This window comes from Petaurus breviceps, unplaced genomic scaffold, assembly GCF_028583685.1.
Source record: "Petaurus breviceps papuanus isolate PSGF00001 unplaced genomic scaffold, PetGlider_PUasm1.0 181, whole genome shotgun sequence".
Lineage (NCBI taxonomy): Eukaryota > Metazoa > Chordata > Mammalia > Diprotodontia > Petauridae > Petaurus > Petaurus breviceps.
In genome coordinates, this window is record NW_027185784.1 from 21,089,301 (window position 1) to 21,107,795 (window position 18,495).

General features: G+C 37.5%; 1 protein-coding gene across 3 annotated transcripts in view; it reads right to left on the bottom strand.

The window, feature by feature from the left end:
* DGKI (diacylglycerol kinase iota) overlaps positions 1 to 18,495 on the bottom strand; it is a 586,838-nt gene that overhangs the window by 78,863 nt on the left and 489,480 nt on the right. The window lies entirely within an intron of this gene.

The window sequence follows — 18,495 nt, forward strand, 5'->3', positions numbered from 1 at the left end:
TGAAAGCCGAGCTAGCGGTCCTGCGGTGGCTGGCGGCAGCTGGCGGTGGTTGCGGCGGCGGCAGCAGCAGAGGCAGCGGCAGCAGCGAAGCCCTTTTTTTTTTTTGAGTTAGGACTGCTAAGGACTCCTGCTGAGGACTGCCAGGAGCCGGAGCTGCTGGGAGCGCGCTTCCCGGACGCTGGGTGGTTGCTGTGCGTGGGGAGAGGAGGACCTTTGCCTGAGGTAGCCTGTTCTGTTTTAAAGGCTTGAAAATGTGGGTGCTTTCTACTTTATCTATCTGTGCCAATATCATAACTACTCTGATGGCTTTCACTTTCTGGTTTTGGGACTCAGTCTTTTGGTATCTTAATAAATTTTCTAGTTTATTTCCCCATATGGCAAACATGATGTATTTTGTGATGGATAATTATATCAGCATATTTGTAATCTCTATAGGTATTGTGAATATGGCATTGCTGATACAGGGTCATACCTATGGAGCCTTACCCTGACCCTCCACTATGCACATAACTCTTCCAAGACAGATATTGATATATTCTATATTTATAGTCACTGAATTGCATAGCTTTTTCATAAACTATGTAGTAAAAATATGTATGTCTGCTTTTATATTTTTCACCATTGGAAATGAAAATATTTATCTATAAAATCTATATCTATATTTATATCCAAATCTATATATGTAGCCAACATGATCGAGAAAATTAGATATTTTGTAGTATCTTTTAAATTTGTCTATATCATACTATAAATGTAGAAGTTGAACATCTCTCTTTTTTTTTGGAGAGGGGAAGGCAAGGAAATTGGGGTTAAGTGACTCTCCTGACATCACACAGCAAGTGTCAAGTGTATGAGGCTGGATTTGAACTCAGGTCCTCCTGACTCCAGGGCCAATATTTTATTCACTGTACCATCTAGATGGCTCTGAAATAAACATTTGATTATTCCCCTTTGCATTTTGTATGCTTTTCTCCAGTTGGACTCTTCATGTGATCTGTGTACCTTGTGTGATTTTCACATTTTTGGAAAGGAAGGAATAATAAAAGATATTCAACCTCCCTACCCCACTCTCCAAAGAGAAAAGAAGGTATAGAGGTGGCCAGGTAGCACAGCAAGTAAGAGAACTGGCCCCAGAGTCAGGATGACCTGGGATCAAATCCGGGCTCTGATACTTAGCACCACACCCAGAAATAACTGGCCGTGTAACCTTGAGCAAGTTACTTAACCCCAATTGCTTTAAAAAAAAAAAGAAAAGGAGGTATAAAACTTCACTGATGAAAATAACTCCTTGAAAAAAAAAATTAGCCAAATAGAAAAAGAGGTACAAAAGCTCATTAAAGAAAATAATTCCTTAAAATTTACAATTTGGCAAGTGGAAGCTAATGGATACATGAAAAACCAAGAAACAATAAAACAAAATCAAAAATGAAAAAAAAAAGTTAAATATCTCATTGGAAAAACTGACCTGGAAAACTGATCAAGAATAGGTAACTGAAGAATTACTGGACTACCTGAATGCCATGATCAGAAAAAGAGCCTAAACATTCTATTTCAAGAAATTATCAAGGAAAACTGCCCTGATATCCTAGAATCTGAGGATAAAATAAAACTGAAAGAACCAATTGATCATCACCTGAAAGAGATGTCAAACTGAAAATTCCCAGGATTATTACAGCCAAATTCCAGAACTTTCAGGTCAAAGAGAAATTACATTAAGCAACCAGAAAAAAAAAAACTAAACTAAATATCATGGAGCCACAGTCAGGATCATACAAGATTTAGCTGCTATCATATTAATGGAGTAAAGGGCTTGGAATATGATAGAAGGCAAAAGAGCTGGAATCACAACCAAGAATAACCTACCCAGCAAGGCTGAGTGGAATCCTTTGGCAGGAAATGGATATTTTATGAAATAGAGAACTTTCCAACATTCCTGACGTAAAGATAAGAACTGAATAGAAAATCTTATTTTCAAAAATAAGACTCATGAAAAGCATGAAAAAGTAAACAGATATGAGAAATCATAAAGGAACTCAATAAGGTTAAACTGTTTACCTTTCTATATGGGAAGATGATACATGTAACATTTAAGAACTTTATCATTATTAGAGCAGTTAGAAGAATTCCACCAGAAAGAGAGCATGGGAGTGAGTCAACTATTTTGGGATGATTTAAAAAAAAAATGGATAGAGGTGTGGCCAGGTGGCGCAGTGAGTAAGAGCACCAGCCCCAGAATCGGGATGACCTGGGATCGAATCCGGGCTCAGATACTTACCACCACACCCAGAAATAACTGGCAATGTAACCTCAAGCAAGTTACTTAACGCCAATTGCTTAAAAAAAAATGGATAGGCAAAAAAAGAGGATGCCCTGGGATAAAAGGGAAAGGAGAGGAAGAATGGGGAAAATTATCTCACATAAAAGAAGTGTGCAAGGAAGAGATTTTACAATAGATGGGGGGGTAGTGAATGAGGTATCTCACTCATCTAAATTGGTTTAAAAAGGTAACAAACACATATACACACATTCAACTGGTAACAGAAATCTATCTTATGCAGCAGAGAAGTATAAGGGGAAGGGGATAAGAGAAATGGGAAATGATAAAAGGGAGGGCAGATAAAAGAAGGCAGTGGTCAGGAACAAAACAGACTTAAGGAGAGAGAGGATAAAAAAGAGAGAAGGATAAACATAAGAAAACAGTATGAAGGGAAATGCACAGTTAGTAATCATAACTGTGAATGTAAATGGGATGAATTCACCCATAAAACAGAAGTAAATAGCAGAATGGATTAGTAACTAGAATTCAACAATACATTGTTTACAAGAAATAAACTTTAAACAGAGGGACAGACATAGTTAAAATAAGGGACTGGAGTAAAATCTATTATATGTCAGTTGAGGTTAAAAAAAAAGACAGAGGTAGCAATTATGACCTCAGGCAAAGCAAAAGCAAAAATAGGCCCAATTAAAAGTGATAATCAGGTAAACTACATCTTGTCAAATAGATAATTAAGTCGTATCAATAGTGAATATGTAAACATAGAATGGCATAGCATTCAAATTCTTAAAAGAAAAGTTAAATGAATTACAGGGGGAAATAGAGAGCAAAACTGTACTACTGGAGAACCTCACCTTTGCCATCTCAGAGCTAGATAAATCTAACTATAAAATAAATAAAAAAGAAGGTAAGTAGAGGAATAGTATCTGAGAAAAGTTAGATATGATAGACCTCTGGAGGAAAATGAATGGGAACAGAAAGGAATATATCTTTTTTCTCAGCAGTATATGGTACCTTCACAAAAACTGACCCTGTATTAGGGCAAGGAAATTTTACAACCAGATTCAGAAAAGTAAAAATATCAAATGCAATTTTTTCAGACCATAATGCAATAAAAATTACATTCAATAAAAGGTTTTAGAAGTGTAGATTAAAAATTAACTGCAAACTAAATAAAATAATCCTAAAGAATGAGTGGGTCTAAGAACAAATCATAGAAACAAAAAAAAATTCATTAAAGAGGGTTTAAGGAGAAAGACAATAAATTCAGTTTTAGACATTTTGACTTTTAGACAATTTGAGACTTCTGAAAAGCAGCTGGAAATCTAAGGTTGTAGGTCAGCAGAGAGAAACCCTCTGTACCTCTAGCAGAACTTCTCTGTTACTACGGAAGGCAACACTATCATTCTAAGCCCTCAGATTTACAATGTAGGTACTATCCTGAACTCTTCATTATCTCTCACTCTCCATATCCAATGTGTTGCAAAGGCTTGTCAATTTTACATTCACAATATCTCTCAAATTTGCTCCCTTCTCTTCTCTAACACTGCTATCACTCCGGTGTATACCCTTATCACCTCACTCCTGGATTACTGCAGTAACCTACTTGTGGATCTGTTTCTCTTGTCTCTCCTCACTTCAATTTATCCTCCAGTCAGCCACAAAAGTGATTCTCCTGAAAACTAGGTCTGACCATATCAATCCCCCTACTCAACAAACTCCAGTGGTTCCCTATTGTCTACAGAATGAAATATTAAATCCACTGTTTGTCATTCAAAACCTACTCCCCTTCTTGTCTTTCTAGTATTCATATATCTTGCTCCCAACATGTATTCTTTGATCCAATGACACTGGCTTCCTTACTCTCCCACAAATAAGACATACTAAATTTCCAATTTATTCTATATATAACTTGTTTGTATATATTTGTTTGCTTTTTGTCTCCCCCATTAGACTGTTAGCTACTAGAGGACAGGGAATATCTTTTAGTTCTTTTTGTGTATCTGGCATATAGCAGGCACTTGATAAATGTTTATTTATTGACTAACTACTAGTAACCTTCATTCCTCAGTGAAACTCACATTTACTTACTAAACCATAATCCTGATATTTCTGGCTGTTTTTCATAGGGTTTGTGAAGTGAGAGGGGTGAGGGGGAGGTTTCCTCTTCTTTCTGACCATGACTTTCTCCTTTCTCACACAACCCACATTCCTAAGCTTTCCATCGCTTCTCAGATTCTTTACATTCAGCAAGTTCCCAAATTTCTTTCCTTGACTTTGTAAACAGCATTGGACTCTCTGAAGTTTGGACTCTCATGTACAGCCTACTGGGACTCCTTCAGTTTTTTCAGCTTTTCCATGAAGGAGCAGAATCTCTTCAGCTTGTTTTCCTTTTTGTCAATTCTCTCTCTAAAGGCTTCACCTTCCCTACATATCAAAGACTCAGTATTTATTTCAATTCCATTTTACTTGAAAATTGCAATGCTAAACTAAATCAATTGGTTTTCACAAACTAGTGATGTGTGAAGAATTTTTATTGAATCCAAATGGGATAGAGGCTTAAATAATTTTGAATGATTTAAAAGCATAACTATGGCTTTTTTCCTTCCTGTGAGATAGCTACAAGATTCCCTCAGAGCAAGTGTTCTGTCCCTGTATCTACTTGTCATAGCAGGCCCTAGAGTGACAATGAGACAAAACCTGTAACACCATTTGGAGATTTCTAAGAGTGAAACACCAGCAGGAATCAAGGGGCCATGTGGTATCTTCAAAGATACCTCCATTCTCTCTGGCTGGTCTAGTTGAGGGAGGCCCAATGAAAGATCCCCTAGGGCTGAGAATTCTCATCAACTACACAATCTTTTCTTTGTTGGCTTGTTTCTTTACTAATTACAAATAATCTATGAATCTTTTTCCCTTAAGACAATGAACAAAACAGTACAGTTAAAGAAAAAAAGATAAAAGTTACAGCAACCACACAAAGTCCCATTCAAATAAAAGAAAGACAGACCACATCTCCATTCAAAGGTCTGAAACCATTCAGGGATTGCCAAATAGGCTCAAAGGTAACATTCAATATCAGCAAGGAGGAAAAGGAGGAAGAAAAAAAGAGAAAAAATCCTTAAGAGACAGAGGAGACAGAGGGATATTAGCATTTTTTGTTCAGAAAGAAGGGAACATCAGATTCCAAGCCATTCTTTATTTTATGTACATAATTTTGACTCTGCTTTATAATTTTTACTAGCATGTAAATGTTTGATGATTCCCTTATTTCTCATTATTTCCTGCTTTCTCAATGCCCAAATATCCCTCCTCCCAGCAAAACATAACACAGACACAAAAGAAACACAAGAAATAAGACAAGCAATATTGCCTGCCTCTGATTTGTTTAACAACAATAAAATCCTATGATTTTTCAATGTATTTGATTTTTTAAAACAGCATTTTTCTCACCACTTTGCCTTAAAAATTGTTATTTCTCCTGTCCACCTCCCTCCCACTCCCTTTAATTGCAGTACTGAAATAAGACAGTCATCTGATTTTGGAATTTTACTGCCACCTAGAGGACTTTACACAAATGACAATGGAAATGCTAATCTGGTGGTAAATTGGAATTGTGTAGGTGTAGGGGCTAGGAAAGAAGAACAAAAGAAGGCTGAGAAAAAACGATAAAAAAAAATAAAGAGAAGTTGGGCTGATTGTACACTTGACAAAATCTAAATGTATCTGGCCTATTTTTTTCACGTACAACAATAGAAACATCAAATACTTAAGAAGAGGAAAGCGTTTCAGAGGGGGAAATAAGGGAGAAAAAAAATCACACTGGAAATACAGTATAAGGCTATGCATGGAAGAGGTGCCTGTTCATTGGAAGACATATAGTCAATCTGTTTCTAAAAGGGAGAAGAAAGAAAAGGCTGACAGCCATCACCTGCAGGAAATCAGTGAGTATGCCCCCTTTATAATTAAGCTGGACTTCTGGCTTGATCTTTATTGAATCATTGGAACCCCAGCCAAGTGTCCTCAGGGTGACTCATCAGGGCCCATTAGGATTGCTGCCAATGTTTTTCCTAATTTAAATATATATATATATGAGTGAATGCCCATGCTACATCAGCAGCAGCTTAAGAAGCATACATGAACAGTTTAGTGTTGTAATCAAATAAAACTTACAGTAAAATCACTCTGACATATACAATGTTATGCAGAGTCCTTATCTTGCTTTCATGGTAATTAAACACAACTGTGGTTTTACACAGACAAATCAAACATTCTTTGGATTGGCTGGAGAGAAGAAAAGGCTAGAACTGGGCACAGCAGGAAATTGATCAAACATTCCTGGCTCTGAAATCTGGGAAGATCCAGGTAAACGGGGTTCCCTGCTTCTTGGCACACTTGTGTCCAAGGATTCAGGAAGCTAGTTAACAGCTAGCCAGGGAGGGAGGACTAGAACAGAAGCTGACTTCTAACATTCACCTCCTCAAGGAAAGAGGACTGGGAAGGCTTGACTCTGGGTTCAGAGAGCCCAAAGGAGAGTTTGTTACTGCTCCCAGAACACCTAATAGAAAAGGAGTTCCAAAAGCCTAAGTCCCCCTGGAATATGTATCCAGGAGATGTTTAGACGGGACCACAGGATAGCTTCGTTCTTACCTCAAAGCCCCTACCACTTCTCTTATGCCCCCAACCTCCTGCCAGCAATTGCTGAGATGGAGTTAAGGACCAAACGTTCTACTCTCTTCCCCATATATATGTTCTATTCTCTTCTTCCTGTTCCCTCTCTATGGCTAGCTACACAAGTAGGCTCAATTGGCTAAGGAGTATGAATGTCAGTTATGCCTCCTGCTCTATTCTCCTGTCTTCCCTCCTTCCCTACTTCTCTCACCCACTCCCACAAAAACAAACACACAACGCTATTACTTGTTCAACCAATTAAAGACTCCTTTGGTTTAAAAAGCAAACACTACTAGAAAGATTAATTGTGTTGTGTATCTGTGTTAGATAAGTAGCAGTGAGGGGTGAGGTTCACATACTTCTTCAATGGCAGGCCTTAGGATCAACTGTTTTGGGAGCTCAGTGCTCAGGAATTCCTTCTTCTTCCTCTTTCCAATGGTCATTGCCCAAACTCCAAACTATGAACATAATCTGGCAGAAAAAATGGATATATATATATATATATATATATGCACATACATATACACACACATATATATTGCATGTATGTCTACATTATATATGTATATATGTATTATGTGTGCATATAGGTATATATCTATATGTATGTATATGTCCATGTGTATGTGTATATGTATAAGTATATGTATATGTATGTGTATGTGTATATGTATATGTATATACCTAGGGAGTCTCCTAAGAGATGAAATCAGGATAAGCTGGTTTCTCTAAAGAGGTGTGTGTGAATGAATGTTGATACGTGCAACTTTGTGGGACCCATGGGCATTGCCCACTCTGCTGACTGTCCAGATTTTTTTTAAATGGTCTTAGAGTGAAAGATTTCGAGTTGGAAAAGACCTTAGAGTGCATTGAGTCCCATTCCCATATTTCAGAGATAAGGAAACAAGCCTAAAGAGGTTAGTTTAAGTAACTTACTTAGTGTCCCATAGACAATAAGTAGGGTTCAAACCCAGAGGTTCCTGACTCCAAGTCCAATGATCTAACCACTACTCCGTATCTTGACTCTCATGAGATTAAGAGCCCTTACAAATTGAGTATGATGTCCAACTGTCCCTGCCTGTATTTCAAGCCCAGATCATCAGGAGACTAAAGCCTCAAAGACAGAAATGTACATGCTTCCCCAGAAACCAGTCTTCTACTTGTGGTAGTACTATCTGTTTAGGCTGTTTTATTCCATCACACTCCAGTCTCCTCCTATGTTTACCTAACTGATGGGATTATAATGCCCCCAGAGGAAGGCCCCTTGTTTGTTAGGTTCAAGGAAGAAACAGCTTGCTTGCTACATTTGAGTAGATTGTACTTTGTTGCCAACATGTGGTGGTTCTCCGAGGGCTGGGTTACAAGGCTTTGACATAACAGTTTACAAGCAGTCTCCTTGACTTCACATGAGCCACATGAAAACAAGATTGAATTCTAGCATTCCCCTCACCTCCAACATTTCACATAACTCATCCTGATTTCTAACTACCTAGGGACATGCATACATCATTTTTCCATTTCCTATAGGATAATACATAAGTGGTCTTGTCACATGAGACTCTATGAACTTCCTTTTTAGCTTTTCTTAAAGCTCTCAGACAGGTGATAGAATGTGTTAGGGAGGACCAGTCTCTTCTTGCTTTATCATTTACAGGAACTCCAGTAAATCTCTTAATAGACTTCTCTATTGCTCTGCTGGCCAGTAAAGCAGGGAGATAGGGCCAATTATTAGGTAATTCAGGCGAAGACAGCCTTGCTGCATGAATTTTCCAGATAATTCACAATGCTCAGCTTGTGCCTTGACCTAGTGTACCAGAGTGGCCAAGGAAGACCAAGGATGCTATTCTTTGAGAAAGTTCATCTTTATTCTTCCTTTGGCTTTTTCCCACTTCCCATGGTCTTAGATTGCATTCTTTCTTTCACTCAGACTCAAAGAACATCCAAACACATGGTGGGTTCTTAGGGGAAAGAAGGAATGACCTTCTCAAAGCACAATTTTTATTAATGAAATACAAAGAAAGTAATTCATTTACCTAAAATGAAAAAAAAAATAACTTTTTCCTTGTGTGATTCTACCCCATCCGACCCCCTTCAGTAATACTTATGTAATTTCAGTGTCATTAAGGGAGTTAATTTCAGTTTTCCATCAGTCATGTCTTTGTTAGTTAGTTTGATATTTAGGGAATTTCTAGATCAGGCAAAGACATAATCAAATGGAAATATGAAAGTGAGTTCCAAATTTGAATATGAATGATCTTTAGATTATCTACTTATATGTTCATTAGCATAGAATTATCTATATAAAAAGAGCAATTATAATAATACCTTTGTATGTGACCTTTATTTCTAAGATACCATAATGATATAATTATCTTTCTACCTCTCCCCAGTATCCCACTGCCACTAAGTCTGGCTTGTGTAAAATATGACCATAGGTATTAGTATTATTTTTCATATTATACCATAATACTTTATAAATTTTGAAGAGATTTTATTTCAAGAGTACAGCCTTGTAGAGGCTGAGTAGTTGTTCTCCATAAATCCCCACCCTCATGCCTCATTATCGTGTGAAGTGACCCTGGGTCTTCAAGTTTTATGCCAACAGAGCACCAGCTTCGATGGTTCTACAATGCTAGAAAGGCTTTGAGTACGGTTCTAGTAACAGATGACATCTGCTTTGCAAGGATCAGTCTAGTCAAGCAGAGAAAGATTCAACGTGAATAGACCACCTAATTAATGATGAATTCCTTGGCCACTGCAACCTATGAAACAATAATTCAAAATAACACTGAGTCTTACGTAGCCCCCTTTCACCTTTGCCCTGACACCGGCAGAAAGCGGAAAAGGAGGAAGAGGGCATTGAAGGACATTGAGGACACCATTTTTAGAACATCTATCATTGTCAACTTAACCATTAGTGCTCCACTTATCAAAGCTCTTGTCCAACAGCTAGGGAATGGATGTACCACTGTGGGAATTGCATCGTATCAATCTGAACATTTGAACTATGTTTGCAATAAAAACAGAAGACAGAAAAAAGTTGCAGTGAAATTGAAGGATAGCTTACAGGTTCTCCTTGGAGAGGCAAATAAAGGAATTGAAATATTTGATTGTATTATTCATCCAAAGGAATTAAGAAATAACATATGTAGGACATTTTATCATCTTAAATTTGCAGGATATTTGATTATCACTGTAGTACTTGAAATAAGTATTTACCCAAATAATGCAGTGTCACAGAGGATGAATACATAGAAAAAGTTTACAAAGAACTTGTAAGACCCTCCAAGCTAAATCAATATATTATTTGATGCTCAGTGACTTCAGAAGTGAAAAGATGGGCATAGGTAAAAAGGCCAAAAAATGAAAAAAACTATTTCAGTAGTAAGAAAAGATAGAAGGCAAAGACTACAGAAAAGCCTCATGCTTCGTCGTTGTGACTAACATCCTTTGAGAAAATAATCAAAAAGCACTGCATACGGTGAACACTGTACAGGAATAGTAAATGTATCTGTGATTTCATTGATGTGGGGAACTTTCACATGAAGAAATTCCCTCTACCAATCAAGTGGGCATCTTCTTTACAATTTATAGTCTTAGATAGTTGTCTAAGGCACTGAGAAGTTAAATGACTTGCCCAGAGTCACGCAGCCTGTTTGAGTCAGGGACAGGACTTAGACCTAAAGTCTAAGTCTGAGAGGCTATTTCTCTATGTATTATGTCACACTGCCTCTCTGAGCCCTGAATTTCACATAACTGTGATATTAACAGACCGAAAGAATTCATTTTTAATAATAAGAATAATTCCTGAATTTGCTGCTTGTATATATTCATACTACCAACTTGCTGTAGCTAATATAAAAATCAGTAGAAAGCTAAAAGAATAAAAATGAGAAAAAGACATGGTATACAATTAAACCAACTCCAAACTGACCCAATTAAACAAGTTATTATTGTAACAAATGGGAAATGGATGGAAGAAAGGATACCAACCCTGAAAAAAACACTTTCATTTAGAAATTTAGCTGACATAAATCAACTGCTTCCATGAAGAGACCAGAAGAATCAAAATATATTTTAGTCAATAAACACTTGACTTATTTGCCATCCACAGAGTTATGGCAGCCAAAGACAATAACAGTTTAGAATATAAACTAATTGGTAAATATTATAGAGAAGGATATTGGAAGATTATGAGCAACATTGCTCTATAAAATATTAAGAAATGGTGAAGGGGGGAGACAGCTTAAAGAAGGCTTAGTAAGACCCCTAATTAAGCACATTTACCATAAGAATCTTTAGGGGTGGAACTGGAAAGATGACAACAAACGTGAAATACAGAAAAGATCTGCAAAGATTTTTATAAAATTCTTTGCAGCAACAATGATAGGGAACTCCCAGCATTTGGATATAAATACCATAGTCATTGTTATGGTTATAGAAAAAGAAGTGACAGTGAACAAAGCACGGATAGGAAAAGCTGATGGACTCGGCCAAGGATATACAAAAAAAAGCACCTGTAGGCCATTTGGTCTTTGATAATTTTTCAACCAGATGACTAACACTATGGAATTCACTGACATTCACAGTATGGCTTGGCACATATAGAAGTACCAATTCTAGCTCTGCCACTAATTTACCATGGGACTTTGACCCAGTTGTACAAGTGTTCTATGCTTCTATAACCCTGTTAGGACTATAGTACTGATCTGTTTAATTGAGTTGGGAAGGATTGGGAAGAAGACAGAATAAGAATATTCTTAAAGGAATTTGCAAATATAAACAGGCTAAATTGTTATTACATGCTTGGCTAAACAAAGATGGTAACAACAGCTGGGAGGAGGCAGGAAGAAAAGACGAAAAAGAAGACTGAAGTCAGCTCAGCTGCATTTTGCCAGTCTGAGTGATTAGCCAAGAAGATTTGTGGCTGGAGGGACAAGTATCTCCGAGAAACAGATGCACAGAGAGTTATCTCTATCCTGTCAGCAGTGATTTCATCTTTGAGACACATTCCAGTAAAACTTGCATTCCACTAAGAAGATTAACTTCCTAGCTCTTATCTGATTGCCATGTTCAAAGGGCATTTCACAACCAAACTGTAGCCAAATCGGTTCTGTTCATGGTAAGACACCTGATACCTTTGCAATGAACATGATTTTTTTTTTCCCATTAGGATCAATTCTTCATCAAATAGACTGAAAATAGACAAGGACGAATCAGGAAAAGAAGGGAAGAATAAAGTTAAAGCTTTTGGGAGGAGAACAAAAAGGGTAGAGGACATCTTGGTAAATGGTTTGGTGGTTTGCAAAAAAGTTATTCTATAGATGCCAATTTGTAACGTAAAGTTATATATGGGATATATTTTAAATGTTACTATCTGCCAAAAACAATCAGGCAAAGAGTACATACAGCAGAACCATTACTTGATTTCAGTTCCAAGAATGGATTTTTAAGGGGCGGGGGGGAGGAAGGGAGCTGACAAAAAAAGGAGTATATGTGTGAAATAAAGGAAGATAAATCAAAAGGCTAAGCCTCTACTCTTGGGGGCTATCTTAAATGGCTCTTCAAAAGCTCATCCTTATTTACAAATATGGAGTGAGATTTGACAAAGAAACTGTGCCTGACAATGTATGTACCATTGCATATCTATAATACCCCACCTCCCTAAGGAAGGGAGAGATGCAAAAAAAAAATGCACTTTGGATAGTTCATCCAATGGGATGAATGCGTATGTACATTCTTCAAGAAGAAGGTAGAATATCATGACGGTCTATTCAGCTGCTTCTTTCTAAACTGCTCAATATGAATGGAAGATGAATGGAAAAGTTTCTTCTATGATAAATTATTGGGACAGTATTTGCTGTAGAATTTTACAAATGGCAATTTCCAAATTTTCCCTTTTTTCATGTTCTACTCCTAGCCCCCACCTAAAAATTCACAAATCCACAAAAATGATCATTTAAGTATTTGAGATAACAATTACAGCCAAAACAAGCAAGCAAGCAGTAAATACGAAGCACCTATTACATCCTAGGCAGAAAATAAGCCAAAGATAAGATGATGGCATGCATTCTCTCTCTCTCTCTCTCTCTCTCTCTCTCTCTCTCTCTCTCTCTCTCTCTGTATATATATATACATACACATATATATACCCATATTGTATTTAACTAATTTGTTAATTAATCAAAGCATTCTTTCTTCACTGCTAGAACTATAACCTCTATCTTAAGGGAAGAAATTTGGGCTCAACTCAGCCTGTCCTTTAAAAGAGCAGCACCAACATTGTTCAATCCAATAAGCTTTGGTTAAGCACTTTCTGTGTGACAAACATGGTTTTAGACACAAGGATATTATAACAACAATGATTCAGTCCCTCTTGTCAAAGACATCATATTCTGTTGTGGATAAACTTTACAGATAAGGAAATAAATAGACATTCAAAGTAATTTGGGGCTAGAAAGGGTATAACTTGAAGGATCAGTATAAACCTCTTATAGGAGAAGGCACTTGAACTTGGCCTGGGAGGAAGCCAACAATTTTCAGAGACAGAAATGAGGTGGGAGAGCATCACAAGCATGAGAAACAGTTTGTACAAAGATACCGAGATAGTAGATGGAATATTGCTATTTGTTTGGGGAGCAGTAAGTAAAGTAGGTCACCATTGTAAAAGTGGTCACATACTAGATAGAATATAATTCAGCTCAGTCCTTACTACATTAGTTCTTTTTTTTTTTTAATATTTTTAAACAATCGGGGTTAAGTAACTTGCTCAAGGTTACACGGCCAGTTATTTCTGGGTGTGGTGCTGAGTGCCTGAGCCCGGGCCGGGATTCGATCTCCAGGTCGTCCCAACACTGGAGCCAGTGCTCTTACTCGCTGAGCCACCTGGCCACCCCTAAGCAATTGGAGTTAAGTAACTTGCTCAAGGTTACAGGCCAGGTGTTTCTGGGTGGGTGTTAAGTGTCTGAGCCCGGGATTCGATCTCCAGGTCTTCTCAACACTGGAGCCGGTGCTCTTACTCGCTGAGCCACCTGGCCGCCCCTACTACATTAGTTCTTGCTACACCGAAGTTAAAACTTTGCACCAATCACAGTTTCCATCAGGATCCTAGATATTTTTAATCTGATCAGGAAGCCAACATTTTCTCATCTGTTAGTTCATATATTTGGCCTTAAAGATTTTGGACAAATGACTGTCTTAATCAACCAGTGCCTTGCCTCTTCAGTAGTCCAATGCTGAGGGAGCAATTCAGTTCTGCCTTCCTAGGGGCAATGGGGTGGTACAAAGCATAGAGTGTCAGATCTGGAGTTAGGAAGATCTGAGTTCAAATCTGACCTCAGAAACTTACTATCTGTGTGACCTTGGGCAAGTCATTTAAACTCTGACATTATTTCCTCAGTGGTAAAATACAGATAATAATAGCACCTACCTTTCAGGGTTCTTGTAAGGATCAAATGAGATAAGATTTGTAAGGAACTTAGCAAATTCCTGGTACATAGAAAGTGCTAAATAAATGTTAGCTATTATTATTATTATTATTTCTGGCCTTCTTTTTGCTGTCTGTTCATATGGCCAAATGCTACGTCACAGAGGCATTTTAGAGTTTTTTAAAAAGATTAATTTTAGAACCCTTCATGAAACCACTGAATTTTAAAGTTTGAAAAGTTTATTAAGGTTCAAAGATTACACAGGCCTTCCCAAGGTTATACAGACCATTCATCTGCTTACACAATAATTCATGATTTTTAAAAAAATTTTGACCCAAATTTAGGAACTGGAAGGGACCTTAGAAATCGCCTAATTCGAGTCACTTTTTTTTTCTAGAGTTAAGTCATTCTTCTATCTCACTCAGGATGGAAATGCAGGGACCATTCATAGGCCTGAGACCCCTGCTGATCATCACACAAGCTTTATCTTTATTGGCTTTATTACTGACCAGGGCTGATTTGTCCCTTCTTATGTCGTACAATGCCCATGCTGGGGGCTCATCATGTTGGTGTCAAACTTAGCATGGAGATGCTTTTGCCCTACTACAACTCCACACTCTTAAACTCAAGCAATCAATCAGCCTCAGCCTCCCCAGCAATTTAGAGACTAGAGGTACGTACTACTATAACACATGGCTCAAGGTGCTCATTTTACAGGGGAGGAGACTGAGACCCAGAGAGTTGTGGAGCTTTTCTAGGGTCACACAGAACATAGATCCAGAAACAGAAGCAAGGTCTTTTGACCCCTAGCCCTGTGTCTCTTTCCACCACATAATCCCACCTATATGCATCTGTTCTCTACTCTTAAAGACAGTCAGGAAAATGGATGCCACAAGGTCCTTTGGGAACCAACCAATTGTCATGTCTCAACGTTGAGAAGTTCTTCACATATAATCTAAATCTCGCCTACCACAATTTAAGCCTATTCTACATGTGAATATTCTGCAGAACGAGTCTGCTGATTAGTGATAACCTGCAAACATGCGACTTCAGAGTCACATAAAGAGCAGTGACTCTAGTCTTTCCCTTATACAGCCCACTCCAATGCTATATTCTCCATATGGCCATCTCCAGTCTTACTTCTCCAAAATCACCACTGAGCTCTCCCATCTCTAAGCCTTCTCCAACAAGCTTCTGAAGGTACTTGAATTGTTTCTTTCTTATGTACTGATCACACTGCTCCATATTATTATTGTTGGTGTATTATTCCCTCCATTGGACTTTTATACTATCTATAGCACCTAACAAAATGAATGAAACTTATACCAACCTATCTTTTACACAAATCTAGATTTTTCATACATTAGCTAACATGGGAACATAAAATTTTGAGGCTTATAAAGCAATTAACACATTGTATGTGATTTGAATCTCATAGCAATATTTTGAGGTAGGTTTTATGGGTATTATTCCTATATTGGCATTACTTTTTCACATATGGGGAAACTGAGGCTCAGAAAAATTAGTCACACAGTCAGCAAATACCAGATGAAAGATTCAAACCCAAGTCTACTGCTGACTCTTGACTCTAGAACCCTTGCTATCATATCAAGGATTTTAACCTGACCTACTGCTATACAGTATTCATGATTTATAGCACATGCTAAATGTTTTTTTTAATGCAATCTTCCTTTTGGACAAAATTCCAGGACTGTTGGCTACAACCATGAGACATATAAGTTGCAAAGTGGATAGAGTGCTGGGCCTAAAATCTGGAAGACCTGAGCACAAATATAGCCTCAGACATTTATTAACTGTGTAATGCTGAACAAGCTCTATCTCAGTTTTCTCAGTTATAAAAAGGGATAACACGAGCACCTACCTCCCAGGGTTGTTATGATGCTTGATTAAATGAAAGAACATTGATGAAGTGATTAGTATAGTGTCTGCTACATAGTAGGTCCTTAATAAACACTTGTTTATTTCCAAGATCAAAATAGCATTGAATTGTCTTCTATGTTTCTCCAGGTCTCTAACTTGGTATGTCTGTACCATAGAGGCAACATACTTCAGAGGAAAGAGTATTGACTTTGGAATAAGAGGGGTAGAGCTTAAATACCAACTCTTATACTTATTAACTGCAGGGACATAAACAAATCATTTAACTTCAGGCCTCAGTTTCCTCATCAGGAAAGTGAGGAGGTTGAGTTAGTTGGACTCACGTCCCTTCCAAACCAGAACTATGATCATATGATCTTGGAGGCCACTGAATAACTCTTTTTTCTTCAACAACTTCAGAGATGGGGAAGTGGCTAGGTGAGAATTTAAGCTTACTAAAGAAACTTGCTTTCCTGGAGGATCTGCTCAAGAATTTCTATAGAAATAGTAAGTTGATCTAACATGCTTAAGTATTTCTCTATAGACAATGATTTATTTGATGAAGACAATAAGGAGAAAGATAAGACAAATGAGGAGAAAAGACCCAGAAAGGAAGCTTAAGCGTCAGGAGCCCATAGAAGATAAATCAGAAATCAGAATAAAGTCTTTCTGAAAAAAAAGTGAGAATTTGAGTGGGAATGTGGGGGTTGGTTTACCAAGATTTTATTTACACAGTGTGTAAATAAAGAAATAAAGAAAGATACACAACTATGTATACAGTGAGTTCCTGCTTTGAGCAGGAGATACAATGATTACCCCTTCCTGAGAATGTGTAAAAATTAGGATTAGGTGAGTATGGCAATTAAGAAGCATGGTAGATAGAGTATGGGATTTGAAGTCAGGAAGACGGAACTCCAGATTCTGCTTTTGACATTTACTGGCTTATGACACTTGACAAAGCATTTGATCTTTCTCAGATTCAATTTCCTCATCTGTAAAAATGGGAATAATGATAGAACCAACTGCTCCTTTACATTATTGGATAAATCACATAATATGTGTAAAGCACTTAAATCTCAAAGTGACATATAAATGTTAGGTGTCACCATTAGTATCAATAGAAAAATCAGGAACTGGGCTATTGCATTAAGAAGTGTCTAAACATGGAGAAGGCTGATATGATAAGAGATATTTATGTAGTGCTTTAAGGTCTACAAGGCACTTTACATACATGATCTCATTGGAACACCACAACAGCCCTGTGAAATAGATGCTGCAAGTATTATTATTATAGGTTTACCAATAAAGAAACTGAGACCCAGAGAGATTAAGCAATATGTCCACGTCCACAAAGTTAAAAAGTGTCCAAGAAGGCATTTGAACCCATCCAAGATCAGCACTCTGGCCACTTCTCCAGACTGTCTTATCCACAGACAAAAGTCATGGAATTATAAAATTTCAAATGTGGAAGAAAATTTAGAGGACATCTCCCCCAACCCTTACATTTTATCGAGACAAAGACAGAGACCCAGAGATAGTTAAACGGCTTGCCTATTGTCACCCAGCTAGTGTCAGAGGTGGGTCTGGGATGAATGTCCCTGTTTCAAATTTAGGACTATGCCACTAAATCAAAATAGTATTTATGTTGTTTGGCTTCAGTTTCTATGGCTAAGACCGCTCTACAACCATTTTGAATTAAAGTTAATGCTGAACCTGAATTAAGAGAAAAATCTTTAAAGTCATCAACCTCTTCCTGACTTTCCTGGTATTACGAACTCCAATCCTACAGCGAAGGGCCCTAGGGAGAAAATTAGCCTGAAATGTAAGTAATCAAAATACCACCTGAAAACTAATACATTGGTTCAGCTTAATATTGAAAAAAAGTATTTTTAGCTGCCCCTACCAAGACCCCTTGCAAAGGAATAATTAAAATGAAATCTCTTTTTGCCTCAAGGGTGTAAGAGTACTATCTGTGCCAATGTAATAATTAGTTTTAGATTTTCCTTCTCGTCTTTCCTCCCTTTCTCCCTTTTAGCATAATGGAATCATTTACAGTCTTCACTTACTTATAATGCATGATCTTGTCTCACCAGCTGATACCAGGGCATCCAGCAGCATATAGTGATATATGGTAGTGAATTGCATCTCACTGAAATTGTTTCATGGTCCTCCCCCGAACATCACTGGGGTGTACCCTAGGACTTGTGTGCAGTTTTAGTGTTTATATCTTTGCTTGTTCCA